Genomic DNA, 16,663 nt, shown 5'->3' on the forward strand with positions numbered 1-16,663 from the left:
TTTATTAGGTGGTTGAGGGGGAGAGAGAAGCCGAGAGAAAAGGCTTATGAGGCCAGGAACGCATTGAAGGAAGCAACATAACAAAATTAAGATGCATATAATGACAAGGGCATATTAATGTGGTTGTAAGATTTTGCAAATGAGAGATTTGGCTTTAAATGGCTTTAGAATTATCAGTAATATTAAAACAGCACATGTTGTCCACTTGTTCACATCCATAATGATGAATCATCAATAGATAATCAATAGCACAATTTTGTAAAAGTCCATTATGTAGTCCACTCTGTTCTTTATTCAAAAGGTGAAGAGCTTCTGAAGTAAAATTCAGGGCTTTTTCTTCCATAGTGAAATTCACTCTGTTATTTATTCAAAAGGTGAGAAGCTTGTGAAGTAAAATTCAGGGCTTTTTCTGCAGAACAAGCTAAAGAATTAATGTTCATACGATTCTGTACAGCCAATCCAGGGACTCCTAAGAGAGAAACAACTAAAGAGATATATTCAGACCTACTGAAAAAGGAGACAAAAGCATCACAATCGTTAGTCAATTTCACAGAGCGGCGATATCAAGAGTGGGATAAAGGATCCAGAACACCAGGAATAACCTGGATTCCTTCTTTGGCCGCAGAAAATTTGGGTAAAATTAAGCCTGCGACTTTAGGAGGTAATTGGGTGGTCATAAGCACAATTTCACCAGGTAAAACAGTGTCTTTGGTTTTTTGATTAATTAAGTTGTTGGTAAAATCAGAGCGTGTATCCTTTGAGATGGTTTTAATAGTGGAGACTAACGGCGGAGGGGGGGGGCTCCCTATTTGTCCTGGCCCGGGAGTGGGGCCCCTAAGGAGTTTCCCGAACTCCTGCACTGATTTGCCCAATGATAGCCTTTACCGCACTTTGGGCATTTCTTGGAAGGTTTAGCCTTATTGGCATCACCATTCCTGTTTGGACCCCCGCCAGGGGCTCTGCATTGTTTAGCAAAATGACCTGGGCGATTGCAGTTGAAGCAGTTGCTATTCCCTCCAGCATTCCTGTTACATAGGAGGATTTGAGACCAGAATCAACAATGGCCCTTCTTAATTCTTGCATTACAGAATAAGGAAGGGTTTCATATAGCACCTGTTGTTGTGCTGTGCCTGGGTTTGCATAAGAAATGGGGAAAGCAGATGGGGTTGAGCTGGAGACAGGGAAAGCTGATGGGGTTGAGCTGGAGACAGGGAAAGCTGATGGGGTTGAGCTGGAGACAGGGAAAGCTGATGGGGTTGAGCTGGAGACAGGGAAAGCTGATGGCATTTCACCAGCCCACTCAGATTCTTCCTCTAAGGAAAGGAGACCTTTTTGCCTGGCTTGAGAAAGTGCAACACGAACAGCTCCTGTGAAACAGGCAGGAGCTGAGGCAGGCAAGGGAGGGGTGGAAGGAGGGAGGGAAGAAAGAGAGGGGGAAGGAAGAGGGGGGGAAGGAAGAGGGGGGGAAGTGGATGTGGGCTGAGACACAGCTTCTGAAGAAGCAGGTGCATGCAAAGGAAACACAGGAGGGAGGGAAGGGGGGATGGGGGTGGTGGTTGTGGGCTGAGGGACAGCTCCTGTATGAGCAGATGCAGGAGGGAGGGAAGGGGGGGTGGATGGGTTGGAAGCAGGCAAAGGAGGGAGGGATTGGCAGGATTGTGCAGGAGGCAAAAGCTTGGGGTAAGGAGGGGGATTGTCTGCAATAGTTAGAAGTGCAGGAGCCGTGGGAGACGCCTGAGAGGCCAGGGGCCCTAAGTTTGCCACGGCAACTGCGCATTTCTGCCAAGTTAGCAGACAATGAATAGGAGCCCTGGGTTTTGCAAAAAAAGTTTTTCCAATCTTTTGCCAAGCCTCTACCCCCAAGGAGCCTGCCTCGGGGTACCAGGGACATCGGAATGCGATCTCACCTAGCAATTGTTCAATTTCCTTTAAAGAAACATGAGCACCTGCACCTCTCTGTCTGACTAAATGAAGCAGTTCAGTAGCATGCACTTTCTGGGACTTTGTAAGCTCCCCCCCCATACTCACGGTGTAGCCGGCTAAGACTTCTCCAGTCGAGTGAAGTATGAGGCTGGCTGACTGCTCGGCTGCGCAAGGGATCTGGCACGTCGTGGGTCACCAGATGTAGAAATGAAAAATCATGGGAGACGAGAGAGGCAGGTGTAGCTAGGCGTCTGTCAGGGCGGGCCCTGAGAGCCTATTTTATTGAATATTGCAAGCATTGCCCCAGGTGGGCCTGTGGTTGATTGGTTGATACATACACACAGAAACTTGTAATTGGTTAACATAAGTACTAAGGCGGGAATTACATCTGAAAGGTGGGGATTACATGTGATCATTTATCATTGATGCTGAGAATCGGAGCCAGAACTAGACAGGCATGAAGCCTCCTAATTGAATTGTAACTAGGGATTAATTGGCACAAACAATATAACAATCAGGTTCTGTAGATATGGTCAGCTAGGCATGGAGAGCAAGTACAGTTTGTTTTCCATGAGCTTGGGATGTCTGTTACTTAATGATTGATCATAGCATGAGACAATGTAACAATCAAGTTCTGTGGATGTGGTCAGCTAGGCGTGAAGAGCAGGTTCGTAACAGTGTGTGCAAAGGCAGGGAAAAACCTATGAGCAAGACTTCTTAAAAAGCAAGAAAAAAGAGGAGCAAAACTTCCCCAAAATGGAGCAGTTTTATGCAGAAAGAGACTAACAGTTATGTGCAGAAAGAAGACTTCCCTTTATCTCCCCCTTTCTTTTCTTGTTGTCACATAAGTGGATTTTAAACCCTCCCCCGCAACATGCGACAATTCTGGCGATCTTGTGTTTGCACGGTCAACGTTTCAGTGAAAAATATCTCTCAACTCAGCTATACAGTTGCAAATAAAACGTTTTAAGTGTGTTGTAAGGTGCATTATACAAATGTGACACTAGATGGTGACGGTGAGCTATGGCAAATTCGATATTTTTTTCCCCAAATTGTTATTTTTTAAAGCATTTTCACAACGTGTTTTAAATGTATCTAGATTCCACCTCCATTGTTTTCCACAGAGATCAACCAGAAGTAGCCACAATTTCTGGCTTGTCTCCACCTTGAAATTTCTGGAGGAAAGTTACCCCTTCAATATTCTGCTTGTGCAATTAGCGGGGGGGGGGGGGATGCATGTAAAGCATGGGGGAGGAAGGAGCAGGGAAAAAAAATTGCCTGCTCTGATAGGCTTCCATGGCAATGGGTAAAGCCTGCTTGCTCAGGTGGAAAGATTGTTTTATGACTGTAGGATTGTCACTGATCCTAAAAACATCACGCATGAGCAAAAGCCTAACAATAGAACTCCTAAAATTAGAACACACAAACAGTGACATTGAACAGGGTGACACTTCAGCTATTTTTGGTCTTTTGCATTTTGAAAGATAAGCAGACCTGGAGCTATTATGCCTTTGGAGTCTTCTAACTAGCATAAGGCCTGCCTGCTCTGTTTATTATACAGCTTTAGAACATGAATGTTTACTGGAATGGCTATTTATTTATTTGAACTTTGAGTTGGATATCATGCAGATAATAAAGCAATAGACAAATAATTCACAAATTAATTCGTCAACAATTTTTCTTTTATAGTGTTTTGGAGAATAAGAGAGCTTCCTGAAAGGTGTTTGAAATACTTATTATTACATTTACCAGGCTGGTCCAAATGGTTGAAAGAATAGGTACAGAATTCAATGTATTAACAAATGTTTTGATGATGAATCAATATTTGATATTGTTGACCCTGCTTTTTTAGAAACAAGACTTGCATTCTTCTTCTCTCTGCATGGTGGCTATTAATTTACAGCTGAACTATACACTTTTCTCGGATAGCTTTGTCTGCTTTTGTAGACAACTTCAATAGACACAGCTTTAATTAAAGTTGTAAAGACTGTTTAAAAAATATATCCAACGGAGAGTTTGTCATCAGAAACGAATAATAGTTGGTGTTTGTACAGTGAAGCTTTTCTTCTTATTCTTCTTCCAGAAAGAGTAGTGAGCATGTGCCTGTTTTAAAAATGCCTACCCTTATTTGTTGAGAAGCAGAAGGTCAGAGTTCAACAAATTTAATTGTCAAAGATTTAACACTCAGGTTTGAGAACAGTGAGAAATATATTCAGAGGTCATAATTCAAAGTGCATGGCCCAGTCTCAATGTAAAATGAGATCAAGATGCAAGAGAGAGCGAAAATGGTACCACATTCTGGGCTCCTGTTTCTGGAAGGCAGTGACATAATATTGGCAATAAAAAAGGAAAGTTAATTCACACCCCTCCTCCTAATCCAGCCATAGAAACTGGACAAACACAATTGACAACACAAGACTGATATGATAGATGGAGCACATAAATTAATAGGTGTTAGCAGAACAAGATGAGAATAAGCAATGAAACTGAGGGAGAAGCAGATGATGAGGTAAACAACAGGGAACAGAAGGGGTGTGAGAAGGAGTTCTCTGAGGAATTAGCTGCATTTGTGGGTAACTATGGCTGGTAGTGATAAGCATTCATTTTTAAGACAGTTGCTAGAAGTGTGTTACAGGTCTTGTTAACTTTGGTGTACACACACACATCCCTTTTGTCCCATCGTCATCTATGGTGAAGAAAGGTTTTTAAGCTGTTTTTGAAACGCTACAAAGTCCTGTTAATCAAAGCTTCAAGCAGTGGGATGAGTCAGGGTTGCCATATTTTGAAGAGCAAAAGAGAGGACACATTTGCCAACTTCTACTTTTAACTGTGGATTGCTATGACGATTCTACCCATGGAAAAGAGGACGTGTCCTGGAAAAAGAGGACATATGGCAACCATAGATGAGTGTACATACCGCAGGCAACAATGCCTCTATCATACCATCTCTGACAAAGGCGATTATCTGGCTCTAGCTCAAGCGGCATGCTAGTCAACAGAAGAGGGATACCTTAGGATAGGCACAGAGTTGTACAGAGAAGATTGGGAGGGGTGTTTGATGCCTATGTCTAGCAAGGCTTCTGAGTTATGTGCCTCCTTGACCAGTAGTAATAAGCTGGGGATACATGCAAGCCTTTTATATTCCTGGCATAGGGTTGTATCCAGTGGGGTCACTCAGCTGACGTTAAGGCTTCTGTCACCAAATAGGGAAGGGAGTCATTTTCAGGGATTCCTCCTCCTTCCTCTCCCTGTATCTGCTCCAGATGGCTGGGAGACCATCCTCCAGAGCAGATTTAGCAGGGCACAGTGAGGGGCTGAAAGGGGAGGAGAAATCACTGACAATTGCTTCCTTCTGCAATTGGCTGGTGGAAGACTTACTGTCAGCTGAGTGGCACAGTTGGTTCAACCCCTAGTTTTCTTGATCATGCACCATTCCTCTCTTTTGGTTATGTCTTTTCAGCTACAGCGCTGTGCCCACTTGAGTAACTCTCATTGGGTCAGTGGAACTTGCTTCTGAATAAACTTGCAAAGGATTTCATTGTGAGACATCCAAATAATTAGTATCCAAAAACAAGTTTGTTGCAACCCTTGATTGCTTCATGTACTGCTTGCGGAAAAAATAAATAATTTTAAAAAAACTTTTGATGGTAAGTAGGGACATGGGTGGCGCTGTGGGTTAAATCACAGAGCCTAGAACTTGCCGATCAGAAGGTCTGTGGTTCAAATCCCCACGAAGGGGTGAGCTCCCGTTGCTCGGTCCCTGCTCCTGCCAACCTAGCAGTTTGAAAGCACATCAAAGTGCAAGTAGATAAATAGGTACCACTCTGGCGGGAAGGTAAATGGCATTTCCGTGTGCTGCTCTGGTTCGCCAGAAGCGGCTTAGTCATGCTGGCCACATAAAGTCCCTCGGCCAATAAAGCAAGATGAGCGCCGCAACCCCAGAGTCGGTCACAACTGGACCTAATGGTCAGGGGTCCCTTTACCTTTATCTGACACAGGGGCTATACTTAGTCAAGTAAATCTTCCTTGTGTGGAATAAAAATTGTCACTGTCCTTTTAATTTCACTACTGTAATCACACAGTGACATCAGCTTTGCTGAGGTGCCTGGAAAGCTAGATGAGAATCAGTGGCAGCACCATCTATCAACATGAAGTCTAAATCAATGTAGTTTTGGAGCATGGTACTCATAGTTCCAAATAGCAATGTCACTGGCTGGAAGGGTTTGCGTGGGCATTTTTGCTTGTTCTTAAATAACTGTGTAGTGACATACTTGTTTCCATCTTATTTTTCCTGGCCAAGAACTAGTTCGCATGTCTATTTCTGTGGTAGAAGGCACACCTCACCATGACTACGGTTCACAGAATTGTACAATTTGATTAATGTAACCTTTGGGGCTTTGGATGTGCTTCCAGAACGGCAGCTTCCCATGCTGAATAAATGCATAAATAAATAAATTCACATTGAGAAGAATTCCATATGCACTTCATTATATGGCATGGGAGGATGCCGTTCAAAGGAAAGTTGGAAGTCCCACTGGGTTCAGGCATGTCTAATGTAGCTTTTCGATTTGCTGACCACAGATTTCCCGCTTCCAACATCTACAGCAACAATAGGGCAAATCCCTCAGGTCTTTGGTTTAGTTCTATATAAGAGCTGTGTGGCCTACAATCAACATGTATAGAGCCATTCCTAAGACTAGGAAGTATGTATAGTAGAAGATGTCTCAGAATATATGTCAACTTCTTTTAGAAAAATTGGCTGGTTGTTTTGTGAATCTACGCCTATGAAGCTTCTATTATCAGTTAAAGGGAAAGTGTTTTGGGTAGAACTGGCATCAAGTACGTTCTTGCAATATATATCTATATATCTATATATCTATATATATATACATATTCTTACACATTGTATTTTTTGAGATCTGTGCCAGAAATGCCTATCACAGGCTTTCTGAAATATTAAAATTAGATTGCCTTTGCATTAGGCACTCAAAGGCACTTCTGAGCACCTCTCACACAATTTGTGCCATATGTGAAAGTTGTGGGTTTTTAAAATTGGATTTTATTTAATGTAAGAAATCACATAAACAAAAAACAATAGCATATACGGAAATGAATTTGAGGTAGTTGTTAATATTGATAGTGCATAGACGAGAAATTGAAACTGCGAGGGATATCATGCAGTTTTTACATTTGAACTAAAGGATGATTTAATGAAAAGCCAATTCCAGCCTCACATCTGAAAATGTTCTAATTCCCAGTTTGTATCTTAGATTAAAAGGTCTTCATTCTTAATGGATATGTCAGAGCTTTACTCAAAGGAGAGAGATCTTGGCAGGTCATGACAATAATGTTATTATGCGTGCTGGAATATGAGACACACTGTTTGATGATATGCTGATGAAGGGTTCTAAGACATTCTTGGTAGTTAAACATAGCATGGGGTTGGAAGGAAAGAGTCCAGTTTATTAGAGTAATAACTTGCAATTGCCCCATGTTGGCACAGAAATGAGACTATCATACATTAATATATATTATCATCTTGGTCTTGTAATACTTTTCAATCAAAGAAACACTCTTTCATTTCAGCCTGGTTGATTCTAAAGGTATTTTCTCCAGATGGTTGTTGGGCTTCAGCCCACATCAGTCTCAACCAGCATGGCCAATGGTTTGGGATTGGCTCATTTTTGCAATCTGGAGAAGTGCAGATTTCACAGGATGTCTGTCTGTGTTTCAGTTGACATATTGTTCTGGTAAGTACAAATTAGGTAGGTTCACCTTTTTCTCCTTGTTGGCAGTTGTACTCCAATGACATCTGGAGGGCCTCAGGTGCCTCACTCCTGTCATATAAGGTACATTTTCACACTGAGGGCTCACCCACACTTACATTTTGCCCTACATTTTCTAGACACAGGTCCACGCTTTAAAGCTCCGTGTCTGGCTGTTTTTATTTCTTTGCTCTTCCGCTTTCCCCAGGACACCCTGCTCTTTAATGCTGAATTGGAACGAATAGCAATTTCTGTGGATTGTCGTCGGCTCTGATTCAGTCGGTAGAGCATGAGACTCTTAATCTCAGGGTCGTGGGTTTGAGCCCCACATTAGGCAAAAGATTCCTGCATTACAGGGGGTTGGACTAGATGGCCCTTGTGGTCTCTTCCAACTCTATAAGATCTATATGTGGTAATGAGCGGGCTTCTCTGGGGAAAGTGTCAGGGCAACCCCCCCCCCCAAAAAAAAAACCCCAAGAAAAACAACAACATTCTGACAGAGTGCTTTAAAGAGCAGAACTGTGCCTAGAAATGCAAAAAGAAAGAAAAAAAGAAAGAAAGAAGGTCTGGGTAAGTCCTGAGAATAGTAAATCTTGCTTGCCCCTCTCTGAAGCAACTCTTTCCCTTTTTATTTTCTGAATGTATTATATATGCCCAAGCAGACTGTTTCCATACCGCATTTAGGCAGCTGCCTCAGCAAGCAGGTTATGAGCTAGATCTGCTTGACCCGGTTGCCATCTTCTCAATGACCCTTAACGGAACTGGAGTCTACTTATCGTGGTTCTGATCCTGCAAGGGCCTGCATCCTATCGAGGCATGGCATTAACAGTGAACCTTGCTGCTGTTCAATCTTGTTTTTAACCAGGAAGGCCAGAGGTTCAATCATCTGTAACATGTAGCCACTGACATAAAAGACAAAAACTGAGGTTGATAAGATAAAAATGGCCAAGCTGCACGAGAAAGTGGTGACTTTTCCCAACATAAACATTTCTGTAGCCAACACAGCACTTCTGGGGTTTTCTTTGTAAAATGTTCCACATCTCCTTAATCATCCCGAGACAGAAAAGACAGGGAAGATACAGAAGTCCTTTGTTTCCATTTAACAAATTACTATTGCCCTGTAATATTTTTTTTTTTAAAAAGGACCCTCCTTCTTTATTAGCAGCATCCTCTTTCCACAGATATGTCTTGGATATACATGGCATCGTGACAGTTCCTTTCTCCGTATGCAGCTGAGGAAGAGAAATATTAAATGCTTCGCCAATGTTTACTTGATATAGGTACTTTGGACATATCCTGTGTAGATAATGAACGATAAGGTAACATCCGCCATTGTTAAGGAATTTACTTCACAACGTGCTGATGGCAACGGTGACAGCCAGTCCCATAGACTCTATGATTTAAAAAAGTCTTGTTCAGTTACTTGGACTGGGTTGCCTTTCCACTCCTAAGTATACATTCCATTTCTCCTATGTGTGCTTTAGACTTCAATTTATTGCTCAAGCCCAGGGGCTGTCAGCTGGTGCCTGAACTGGCTGGTTTCTGGCACAGTACCTGCACGAAATGGTTCTCCTCCTATGCGTCAATCAAACTCTGAGGTAGCTTTAACCAAGAGTTGGTGAGTAGCCCAAGGACTCCCAGCAAGCAATGAGTATGAAGGAGGATTTGATGCCGAATCTTCTCTTATTCCAATGTTCTAACCAATGCACCACAGTAATTAAGGCCAGGCTATGTTAAAATCTGAAAATTCTACATTGTTAATGCCAGTCACTGCCTTCGTGGGAGGCATCTAAAAAGCCTAAAAACAGGAGTTGGTTTAACTAGGCATTTTTTAAACCCATTCTTAGATTGAAATACATTCTTTTTAAAAAAAAAAATAATTAAGTATATATGCTGTTTTCACTCTCCATAATTTCAGTTTTTAAAAGTACATCAACATTGTATTTAAGTTCGGGGTGTGGCTGCAAATAAAGGAGTGTTCCATGACAGAGGGAAAGGGATTGAGAGAGCTATCACCCACTGTGGTGACAAATAGGTACATGCAAGTATATTTCTTCATTCTTGAGATACCTGGATAGAAACCAGAGGAAGTGTGTGTGTGTGTGTGTGTGTGTGTGTGTGTGTGTGTGTGTAAGAGATCATTGCAGGACAGATATTTATGGGCTTTTTGTTCTTTTCCCTTTTCCGATTTAATTTACGTCATAAGATTAAGAGATAGGGGTGGGTCCAGTAGCACTTTCTCTCCTAACCACAGAGTTTTTTGGGGAGCCCATCAAATTCATTTCAGTGCTGTCAGTAATGTGCTATTTTCCCTCAAAGCGCTGTCATCGAGGCCAGTTTGACAGTGACAGGTTTTTAAGTTTAGTAACTGTGCTTGCTTGCTAAGAAACTGTCCATTTCCTAAAATGCCAGGAAAGAAGCAGCAGAAGCCCCTTTCACACCTTTTTTTAAAAAAAAAACTGTGCAGGTGTGAAGTAGGAAACCAAGACTGGTCACTGTGCCTCTCACTGAATTTGATGTGCCTGCATGCATATAACTTATACATGTGTAGGTTCTGTATGCACAATTAGTAACTTCAAAATGCAGACTCCCCTCCTGAATGGGGAGAACCTCTGTGCATGCCATGCATAGGTTATGTTTTCACATTTGGATCATATGCACTAAGATTGTAAGTGGGCAGACAGCAACAAAACTCCATTCTGTCCTCTAGCCACCTGCTTTTGAAGGTGGGGAAATGGGGAAATGAAAGCACCAGGGACTGCTCTGGACATTCTGTTTCCTGTTCACTTATAATGAGTTGTGTTCACAATGGCACCGGGGATATGCGATCCTATTTTCCATACTTGTTTGCACCTGCGTCGTTTCCCATCTGTATGTGTCACTCCAACAGGTGAAGCTCGTCATGTAGGAACCTTGAGGAAGTCATTCTCAGTAGTTGGGCTCCATTTTACGGAACTGATTTCACCACACGATAAAGACTGTTTTCTAAAGCTTTTGAAGGCCATGCTTAGAATGTTTTTAGAGCTTTTGGTCTCCTTTCATGCCACAGAGCTGATTATACACAGGAATTTCCAACAAGAGAATGGGCTTTTTCTGTGGTGGCTCCTTGATTGTGGAATGGTCTTCCCAGAGAGGCTTGTCTGGCGCCATCATGACATGTATTTAGATGCAAGGCAAAAACATTTCTCTTTACCCAGGCGTATGGCTATTAAATACAGTGGTACCTCGGGTTACAGACGCTTCAGGTTACAGATGCTTCAGGTTACAGACTCCGCTAACCAGAAATAGTACCTCGGGTTAAGAACTTTGCTTCAGGATGAGAACAGAAATTGTGCAGTGGCGGTGCAGCGTCAGTGGAAGGCCCCATTAGCTAAAGTGGTGTCTCAGGTTAAGAACAGTTTCAGGTTAAGAACAGACCTCCAGAACGAATTAAGTTCTTAACCCGAGGTACCACTATAATCTATGGCCTGTAAAAGTATGGGGGAGAGAACTGTTATTAGGATGACTATTTTATGACCAGGCTGTCTGTCAGTATGCTTTTCATTATGTAGAAGAAGATGTTTTTATTATGTTTTTATCACTGAAGTTCTGTAATGTGTTTTTAATGTTGTACGCTGCCCTGGGATCTTTTGATAAAGGGCCCTGTTCCGCCCCTGCCCCACCCCCTTTAGGCACCAAAAATGGCTTGTGTGTAATTGTTTTATGGTTGAAGTTTAATCTGTTTTGTGCTTTGTGTCAATGTGGTTTGTTACATGTGAACCACTTTGAGGTCACTGATGAGACAGTGGTATGCAAAAGCTCTCAAGGAAGAAAGAAGGTGTTTGTGTCTTGTCTGTATGGCTGGCCATCTTTAGCTAGGTCAGGGCAAGAAGAAACATTGTTTGAGTGGAACTTAGAAGGAACACAGAGCTGTCTTATAGTTACAGCCCAGCTGGTGATGGTGCCAATTGGTGTATTGATTGCTCTTTCTGTAACAAGAGCTTTTGCCTCCGTAGCTTGTTGTTGGTTTTTATCTTTTAATAGACTGGATGCTTTGATGCATAGATATCAATCCTTTTACTCGTTATTGGCAAGAAGAACACTTTCTGAGCCTTATGCTGGCATGTCTGTTCCTAAATATTTTCTATATATAGCCTTTCAAACATTTCCCTATTCTCTGTAGTAGGCAGATTTGTTCTGTGTCCTTTAAAGAGCAGATCATTATTCACACTCCCAACACATCTCTCACATCTGCCCAATTGTATGCATGCTGAACATTGCCTGCAGTGTTTCAGGCAGCATTCTGGCCATCTGTGTCCCATTGCTTCAGCAACTTTCTTCCAAGTGCTGTCATTAATAATTTCTTCTATCTGGTTTCATTTTATATCTGGAACAGGCATGTTTGTGTAGCTCTTGTTTTCCACCCACATTATTTATTTATCCATTCATTCATCCATTCAATTAAAACATTTTTACTCTGTTCTTCTGCTGAAAAAGCTCCCAGGGTGGCATGCAGAAGCTCAGTACAAGCAAGGCATCCTTGCCCACAGGTTTGCAATCTAAAAGACACAGCACAAAAGGAAAGAGGGCTGAGGAGGGAAGAGGAAAACGAGCAATCTCAGGCACAATTCCTTAAAGCTACTTATAAGTTGTTCTTATAATGGCTAGCCAGAATGGAAACAAGACACCCCTTTCTATTCTCCATCCAGTCCAGCAAGAGGCATTATCAGAGTTCAAGGACAAATTCTGGACAGGCAAAAACATTTGTGGAAGGTGCCAAGCAGGGAAGGGGGTGGCCAGGTAGAGGGTGTGTGACTCTTAGGGCAGCTAAAACAAAACAAAACAAAATGGAAAGCAATTATAAAGTGACTTGAATTAGAGTAGACTTTTTTAAAATGAAGGAGTATGCAATATAAGGAAAATTTACACTTATTTTCCGTAACATTTAATAGAAAGGATTAGAAGAGAAAACGAACAAAACAAGTGTGTTAATGCAAAATTTTGGCAAATGCACAGTAAGAGCTAGCATAATCGAAAAGCAGTCAGGTTGTGGCTTACTAAATACCAATGGACTGGCCTCTGTCAGGTCTTGTGTCACATTTATTGAGTTTTAAGGCCAGCAGGTTGATCTGTGATTAACCAATAATGATTTACTGCCTTAAAGAGATCTGGGGCAGTTCAAAACATGTACCTTTATTAACATGCAAACAAATAGTGTCTGCCTATAGTCATCCGTTATCCTTGGATCGATAGGAGGAACCTCTAGTATCCATGAAATGGTGATGTGGTCCCTGAATTCTCCAAATACTGTAATGTAATTTTTGTAACTCAGCATTGTTGAAAAATGCAGCAAGGGACAGCCCCACTGTGCAGATTAGCTAATGAGCAGTGATGCACCTCACAAGGAAGACTTCTCCACTGCAAACATAAATACAACAGCATGCAAATATGCAGTCTGGGTTATGCAGCGAAGCAAGGATCTTGAATTAGGGACTCTGGTGTCATCACTGTTTTTGAGGTTTTTGTGCTGACTCAAAAGTTTTGCCCCTCTCTAATCTCCAGTCAAAGAAACAAAACTCTTATTGTACCATCTTTAGGTAAAGGTAAAGGTACCCTTGACCATTAGGTCCAGTCGCAGACGACTCTGGGGTTGCGGCGCTCATCTTGCTTTACTGGCCGAGGGAGCTGGCATACAGCTTCCGGGTCATGTGGCCAGCATGACTGGTGAACCAGAGCAGCGCACAGAAATGCCGTTTACCTTCCCACCAGAGCGGTACCTATTTATCTACTTGCACTTTGACGTGCTTTCGAACTGCTAGATGGGCAGGAGTTGGGACTGAACAATGGGAGCTCACCCCGTCGCGGTGAGCTCTTGTCTCTCTGGACTTTTGGTTTAGTACAAAATCTATAGATTTAACCAATGAGAAAACATTCACGACATTTTGTATGGCTTTTAAACCTTTCAGAAGTGCTATTTGTAACAGTGTCTATTAACCATAATTTGCAGTATGTTTTGCTAATAATAGCATCCCACTCCCTGGGGCACTTGATGACATAGTAGCCTTAAAGCCATTGATTTAATGTCTACTCTATATTGCAATAGCTCACATTAATACTGTTTAGGAACCAGCGGCCCATAATGAGTAAGTGATCCTTGAGCATTCAGAGTGTTGGCTGTCCTTGACATTCTGACAGTCCAAGACTTAGTGTGGAAGTGCAGATGGAGTCATCTGCATTGGCCCCCTTAAACTTAATTCGTTTCAAATAGCAGGAAAATAACAAACAGTGCCAAAATCTGACAGCCTCATTTCATATAAAATTGGGGAAAAATCGCAAATGAGAAAGGAGTGCCTTAGACACCAGCCACAATGAGGAATGTGTGAATGCATGTTCCATAAGCCACATATTTTCTTTATAACCTTTTCCCTCAAAGCAGAGCAATAGTTTTCCAGGAAATTGTGAGACTGATTTTTTTATTTATTAAAAAACCCCTTTAATTTGTCATCTTGCTTGAAATATTAGTAGGAATGGCTAAAAATGATTGGGGACTAAAGGGGATTAGAAATAAAACATTTTGGGTGGTACCCTTCCTCTCAAAATAATTACCACAAGCCCAGTCCATCTCACCTTGAAACCAACTGGAGTTCTGCCATGGCTTTACCAGCAAAAGCATCCAGCATAATGGAAATGAAGCAAAAGTATAAACTAAACCTTTATTAGTAAAGGGAAATGCATTGAACATAACAGTACTTAAATGCTGAAGAAATACTTAGCTACAGAGATTTTGGCATTGAAATATTTGCCAGACTTTGGACCAATGAAATAAGTTTGTAATGTATCAAATTGATCACCCAATATTTCTGCCTGTTAAAAATATTTTTATGTTTTATTTTTGCTGACTAAACTCATTAAGTGAATCCTAGCTAACATAAAATTTATAGCAACCTATTTGTATCACATTACCACGTGGGATGTATAAAGTCAACTAAAAGGAAGTATCAGAGTTCCAAAAGGAGAACAAAGTTATTCAGCACAAAACATCATTCAGTATTGCTCTAGTTTCATATTTGCTTTGTTCATGTTCAGCAGACATAATTCTCTCCACAGGCTGAGGCTCCATGATACAGGACTGTCATGCATCTTGTATGCTTTTATTTAGTGGTGACGATAGTTAAAATTTAAAACAATTTGCAGTCAGAAGAAAAGGATTGGTCCTAAAAATACCTTAGGTCAGGTGCCAAAGGCCAGGGTAAAGAAGTAGGTCTTCAGCCTATGATTAAAACCTGTACAGAGAGTGCCAGACACACCTCTGTTGGGAGGGAATTCCACAGCTTGGGGGCTGCAATAAAGGATGCGATAGAGTGAGTCATCTCACTCCTTGCGCTTCTGAGGGTGCTGCCCCCCCTATCATCCCGTGGGCATGTCAACCGCTGCATTAAGTGGCTTCCTAGCCAGTTATTGGGTGTACATCTCCCTCTTGCTAAGCAGACCTTGCTTCCTTTTTGGAAAGTTTTAATGTTTTTATATGATAGTAAACCACTGTGATATATTTTTATGATACAGTGGTATATAAATATTTTTTTATATACAAATAAATGTAGCCCTGACATCTCTACTCTGTGTTTCTCCAGAATCCCTCCTGTTCAAAAGACACCCTCATCTTTGTTTGCTAAAGCATTTCATTACTTTTTGACTTCGTTTGCGTTCAATATCAGACCTGTTGGAGGACAGTTTGTCTGCCAGAGACTTGGAACTCCTGGCTGGATGCCCATCTTTACATCCCATCATCCTATGTTTCTGATCAGTGAAAGCCCTATTGTTACCTGGGAATGGCTAATTCTATTATGTCCTTGCACTTTTTGGTGGATGTCCTACCACGTGGACATGGAACACCTTATATCAAAAATACCACTGAGGTTTCCCTTAGCCCAACTTTGTTTCTTTCCTCAGCAGATGAAGAAAATGAGATAATCTAAAAGATCTCTTCTGCTCTGCTTGCTAGACAGTAAATAATAATTTTCTCTTTGGCGTGGGCATGGCATCCTGGAAAGGAGTTGAATGAGAGCATTGCCATTTTAAAAAAGCATCCAGAAGTAGGTTTATATCAGAGGTTTTCAACATTTTTGAGTCCACGGCTCTCTTGACCAACTACACTCTTTCCGTGGCACCCCTGGGGACTCAGGAGCCCAGTTATGTCACCCCTTGCCTACAGAGCTGGCAGACTCTCACCCTTTTTCGAACACCCTCCCTTTAGGGTGAAGCCTCCTCTTCTTTCCTCTCTCCTTGGGAGTCCTCTGGGCAGCCGCCGCTGCTGCCCCTGGTCTCGGAGCTGCCCCCTGCCCCAAAGAGACTTGCCTCCTCACACTGACCCACAGGGGCTGGTACTTGTCTGTCCATTTCCAAGAGCAAGGGCTGGAGGACTGGCTGGCTGAGTTCTCTTGGCCGCTTGCTTGCTTACTCCAAGGCTGCCTCAGCTGCTGGCAACCAGCACCCCCTGACCAGCCCCAGAGGCACCATTTGCCTGGGGAGCTTGTAGGCAGGGTTGCTGCAACAAAAAGCTGCACAAGCCTTTGGGATGCAGAGACCCAAGAAGGAGGGAGCGGGGACAGAGGCCAGTGTTGCTCACGGCACCCCTGACCATCATTCAAGGCACCCCAGGGTACCATGGCACACTGGTTGAAAACCACTGGTTTATATAATTTTATAGCAAGGACAAGGTGGATGTTAGTCCTTTAGCTCCTCACTCAGGACCAGTGAAATGTGGAGGCCATCCAAAATGCTTTATCATGGTTGATGTTCCATGGCAGGTCATAACATTTGTGTTATATTTACCACCGCATGAGTCAGCTCAATCATTTCATCAGTGATTACCACCCCATCAACAGTTTTTGCTAACTATTGAATCCTTTTGGAATGTGATATTCTCTCATTTCTCACAAGTTAAAAAACCGAGTTAAAGTACTTTATTATTGGCCAGTCATTTGCTGCTTACAGGA

At 42.2% G+C, this 16,663-nt stretch overlaps 1 protein-coding gene across 26 annotated transcripts in view; it reads left to right on the forward strand.

Moving 5' to 3' along the window:
- The window catches only part of LOC310714743 (uncharacterized protein), a 108,642-nt gene that overhangs the window by 13,344 nt on the left and 78,635 nt on the right, over positions 1–16,663 (forward strand). For 3 of the 26 annotated variants that reach the window (XR_014529999.1, XR_014530005.1, XR_014530013.1), the window contains exons 2-3: positions 3,613–3,701; positions 7,510–7,673. The exons of 20 other annotated variants lie outside the window; for them this stretch is intronic. The gene's annotated coding sequence lies outside the window, so the exon portion shown is untranslated. The remainder of the gene's footprint in view (positions 1–3,612; positions 3,702–7,509; positions 7,674–16,663) is intronic. 3 more of the 26 variants (XR_014530002.1, XR_014530008.1, XR_014530014.1) reach the window with 1 other exon arrangement.

Source organism: Podarcis liolepis (assembly GCF_965112155.1).
Source record: "Podarcis liolepis genome assembly, chromosome: 9".
Lineage (NCBI taxonomy): Eukaryota > Metazoa > Chordata > Lepidosauria > Squamata > Lacertidae > Podarcis > Podarcis liolepis.